The sequence below is a fragment of the Anguilla rostrata genome, chromosome 4 (genome assembly GCF_018555375.3).
Source record: "Anguilla rostrata isolate EN2019 chromosome 4, ASM1855537v3, whole genome shotgun sequence".
Taxonomy (NCBI): Eukaryota; Metazoa; Chordata; class Actinopteri; order Anguilliformes; family Anguillidae; genus Anguilla; species Anguilla rostrata.
In genome coordinates, this window is record NC_057936.1 from 22,009,622 (window position 1) to 22,015,388 (window position 5,767).

Here is a 5,767-nt window from a genome sequence, read left to right on the forward strand (position 1 = left end):
ACTCGCAATTGGCATCGCTGTCATAACCTATTTTAAAAAACATATTCACATCCCATGGTGTCTTCATGCATGTATTTAGACACATTATGTGAACAAGATTATTCAGACGCATCGATGTCATAACCATCTGTTATAAAATTCTGCCGTTTTAGATTTTGTATGATAAAAAAAGTTGGTGGGGGTTAACTCTTCTTGTGTGCTGTGGCTAGCCTTAAATTAGACTTACTGACATTTGCATGTTTTCCTTTTTTGAGATAGCCTATCGACGGGAAATGAATTTATAACATGCAGTAAAATACAAAGTTCTAATTTAAACCTACATTGAGCTTACTGTCGATTTGTCTGCATTAGATAGAATAGGATTCCATAGTGGTTACCGCATCTGACAGCTATGTTGACAAAATGGTTAATGTTTCAGAATTCCCTGTTCCCATTACCTAAAGGCGTATTACTGTAGAGTCTCTTCTTCCTTCAAAAATGACTTTTGTCTCTTTACTAGGAATTCGAACCGTTTAGAGCATACTGCTACTGTAGGTGTTTTGGAATCTTAAAATGGCTGCTTGGTACAGGGACTGAGGACGATGCGTTAAAAATAGTTATTCGGGAAAAAAAACAAAACAAAACAGACAAGTGCTGCATAGCTTGTGCTGTTGAGTTAACGCCAGTTACCGAAGGTGATAGATTACACAGGATTAAAGGTCAAGATTAACGGTGATGCTGCAGAGTATTTACTTTAGATATTTCAGACCGGACCACAAAAAGAGTAGGCCTACTAAATGCGCTCAACTGATACATTTTGCGTGATTTTGTCTCCACCTAGCGACGAAATCTCGCAATAAATGAGAAAGACTACACCTCCAACGCACAGGCGTGGACGCGCGTATTGGTTCCCAAAACATGGGCGAGTGTTGCTAAACTATCGATGGGTTGAGCGCAGCCTAGGTAGACATAAAAATAAGGAAAACAGGATTACATTATGTGTGCTGTTTATTATCGCTTACGATTCATGTCTAAAGGAATTTTATCCCTGGCTGCGCACATTTATTTAGACTGTCTGTATACAGCATCTATATTAAAATGAGTAACATATTTTTATTGAAACCATCCTGCTTTCTGCGCGCTTGGTATGATCCTCAACGGTTATGGAGCATCAATCTGTCTTGCCAAAGGAGCGTTTTAATATCTAAGTCGGTGTGTCAGAACCATAGTCTGTATAAAAATCAGAATATATAGAATTACTCATGAACGTTTAAATATAATTTTTTAAACTGATTCTTACGTCCTTAAAAAACGAAATGATAGGCATCTCGATGGACGTAAAATTTGACATGTTTTAAAACAATAATGAATGGAGTCTTAAACTAAATACAACTCTGAAAAAAATTGAAACCGCCCCATTTGTTTGGAATTACTCCACCAAATACTGAGGAAACCAGGAAGGGGCAAATACTTTTTCACGGCACTGTATATCTTCATACAGGGTCGTGCACAGACATTTTGGGGGGCAGGGGCTCAATTGAAAAAAAAGGGCACCCTCCACCCCCCATGCACCATCCCCACTATTTTCATCCTGATATTGCCACACGACACCACGTTCATAATCACACACTATGTTCATAATATGGGCCCTGTTTTGGGTCTTCTGAAACATAATTCCTTAAAGTAATACATCATTCATTTTTGGACCCAATAAACTTATCCAGACATGTTCATGCTCTACAGATAGTATCCCCCACAGCATTACAACAGCATTTCACACAGACATCACATACAGTTTAGTCTTCAATTTTTTTAACCTTTATTCCAGGAACAGGAATAACTAAACACAAAACACTTTACTGACTTGCATAGTAACCTGGAAGCAAACCTGTTTGGCTCAGTAAGAATACAACTTATATTAAAAAGTAGACCAGTGTTGTTTTTTGTCTTTGTTTAGATTTTATAAACTTCTGGTTTTTCAAAATGAAAGCAAGTTCATGAAACTGCACTGTTCTGACCCGGAGCACAAAAAGATTAGGCTAAAATTGAATGGTGACTGAGACATTGCATTGCAAGCCACCGACAGACATTATGCGAACGTGATTCAATATCATTTAGCCATCACTTTGTGCAGTCAAAATTAATTTCATAATATTTTAAGGCAAAAAACTACAAGTGTAACTTTCAATTTTTAGATTAGATAAGGTGTGCCACACTTACAAGAGATCTCTAAATGATCTTAAATAAGTCTAATTTAAGTCTCCTGAACATGGGACCATGAGATCAGAGAAAGAGCTCAAAGAAAACTCAGCTATGACTCCTAGGATCTTATGATTCTTCTCAAATGTGTCTCAGTTTTCTCATAGTGACCTCATGAGAAACAACCACATCTCAATTCAATATCCATTCCTCTTACTGAAGTCTCAAATTCATTCTCTCATTATCTCATCTTTTCTCCTAAGGGGGTTTTAGGAGCAACAATTCAGATTGAAGTGATCTCAAAAAGATGTACAATTGAGATCTTACTACTTTCTTAAGAGTTAAAGAAAAGACTATCCTGAGCAAAAGATTTTTCCTCTGGGCCACACAGCATGACCACAAACATGCTCGCACAGCACGCATTCACTCACACACACAGGCGCGCAAGCACACACACACACACACACACACACACACACACACTAAACAGACTAATTTGTTACATCTATGCTTCGCATATGGCAGATAAATCTCCAATTTTCCAGTGTATTTTGCCTTTCATTTAGGTGTATTTGCCCATAATACCGGTGACGCCAGACCCCATTTCACGTTCTGAGTAATCAATAACAGGCAAAAGCAAGCTACTGCATTTTTTTTGTTTTGGCATTTTTAAAATTAACAGTGTGCCACTACCACCCATTTGAAACAAATGGACTACTGTCCGTAGCATTACTAAAGAAAAGGGGACACTTACAACATCACTAATCTTAGCGACATGCTTCAAACATTACCTATTTGTAAGTTGTCTTGCTTGACAAAGCGGCTATTGTCATTAATTATCGTTAACCATAACTAGTTAGACTAGCTTGCTTGTGGGCTAGTAACCTATAGGATAACATAACCTAGTCTAAAGTTGGCAAATCCAATATAAACCAGTTTATTCTATTTTGAGCACTGTAAGCATTGTTGTTTCAACTGTGATTTTGTTTCATGACAGTGCAAAAGAGTACACAGTAGGACATTCACAGTATTGTTACCTGTTATGTACGGATGTCAGTACAGCAGCATGCATCCATAACAAGTGGGTAGCTAACTGTGTCGATAGCAGCGCCCGGTACTGCAGCTGATGTGTCGCGATTTACGCATGACGCCAGAACTGCGGACCCGTGCGCATATATATATATATATATATATATATATAATTAATATAATATACTTATTAATAATATATAATATATTATAATTATATTTTGGTTGGTGGTATTTATAATTTGTATTTTACAAATTATAAATACCACCGTCCAAAAGGTCACCCGTCGAGTGAGAGGGCAAAAGGGCAGGGGCTCAGGCCCCCCTTGAGGTCTATCTGTGCACGTGCCTGTCTTCATAGTTCGATATTGGACGACGTGACATTTCATGAATATGTGCCGTAAGAAGTATGCAAAGGATATGACTTCCACTACAAATCATATTATATATCCAATGCTACAAAAATAAATACATAAAATATATTGATAGATTTGAAGGAAAAATATACAGTCATGCGGTTTTCATGATTATTATTCTTCCACAGCCATATTTACGTTTACATTGATTTGTTTTTCAGATGCTCTTATCTAGAGAAGCTTACAGCTTACACATTTGTGCATACATTAAAGTAAAATGAACATCAGGATCATAAAAAATGAGTAACACAATTGAAAAAAAATGTTATCGTATGAAACAATGTTCTACTAAACACAATGCCCCACATAAGCATCTGAAAGGGATTTAATAATATGAGTCACAAGTAAACATATTCTAACATCAGTCACATAAATTGCAAGTACTCATGGAGTGGCAATAAATCTGAGCCTTAGCTGTAACTAAAAAAGAGCCAACCACTAAGCATGGAACCAAGATGCTTTTTAAAGAAGTGGGTTTTTAGTCTTTTTTGAAAGAAAGCAAAAGAAAGATCTGACCACTGTCGGCAGTTAATTCCTTTTCAGGGTTGAAGAACAGGGAGATCTGGGAGGGGTGTAGGCAGAACCAGACAAACCCAATAAGTGACACACTTTATTTATTAACCTTTATTATACAGGGTAGGTTGACTGAGCATGCATGCTCTTTTGCAGCAATGTGCTGTTAATGGCTCCCAAGTAGCCTAACTTGGATGTGTTTGGCTCGCAGAAGGAAACCAGAGCACCCAGAGAAAACACACGCAGGCGTGGGGAGAACATGCACACAGAAAGGCCCTGTCCAGGATATATTTTATTCATAATGCTGGTTTGGGGGTAGGGTGGGACAAATTAAATCCTGCTTTGGGCCCCTCAAAGGCTAAGGCCGAAACTGGGCACAGGGTTTGATAATATCATGTAGGGGCCACTGTTCACAATGGGTAGGCCAGAACCAGAGTCATGTCTGACAAGTAGTGGAGGAAGATGAGCAGAGGTATGGTGTTAATAATTTGCTAGGTTGTAAACAAGTCAAGAAACAGCAATCCAGGTCTCGCAGAAGATCCCTCATGGTACTTGCAGTGAGACCAGGAAGTATTAAGTTACAGGAGTCCAGATTTGTTTCATGCCAACTTCTATATTTTTAATTATTTATTTACGCTGCTCATTCTTTACGCAGGGTCTCAAGAACGAGTTTATTAAGCTTATGTGTGCCATTAGCTTGTCGGAAGGCAGTTGGGACATAAACATCACTCTTGGAGGACTAATTCATGGAAGAGATAGCCTACATGTCGGATGTTTGGGTGAGGTAGTCCTGAAGAGAGAAGGATTTTGAATTTTGAATATTAAGGATGCAAAGCCGGAGGGTGGTGGAGGCAAAGGCTGGGTTGGGAAGTCTTGTGTTTTGCACTGGCAGTGGGAAGCAGCTGTGACAGCTAACGAGAAGGCATCAGCTTTGCTCAGTCTATCAAACACAACCCAGGATTAGGAGATGCAGGCGTGGAGGTAGGAGGGCAGATGACACCCAGAGATGATGAAAGCATGTAATGGATACTATCAGAAAGAGAGTTACTCATTATACACTGAAGTAGCGTTTTGATGATAGGATACATAAGGAAATCTTTCACATCTTATGGTTTTAATAACACCTGCTTGACAAAAAAGAACACTTTGCAGAAGGAGACCTCAATACTCTTGGTTTTAAACCATTAGATGAGCTAGCATAAATAAGAAAATTTCTCAAACTGAAATTTAAATGGATAGTCGAGTGCATTTTGTTGTATTTAATTACGTTGTCCCAGGCCGGGACGCTTGTATTTCAAACAACTAAGCGTAACTGATTTACTGGTAATAATGATTTTGGGACTGCCAATAGTCCTTTTTCTATGAGGCTTTTAAAGGTCAAATGGCCTTTAAATTCCAATGTCACGCTGCTTTTCTGAAATATTCTCAGAAATGTAAAAACAGGTTCTCATTATATAACATAAAACTGTATTTTAATCGGGACCGTCATTATATACTGTACAGTGTATACTGGATAGATACCCTTAACAAATGCACGTCCCTCTATTGGCTAGATCGATGTATGACAACTCATCCTGATAGAGAGGAGGGGGGTGGGGGAGTGTATTCGAACGCTGTGGTTGTGACATCAG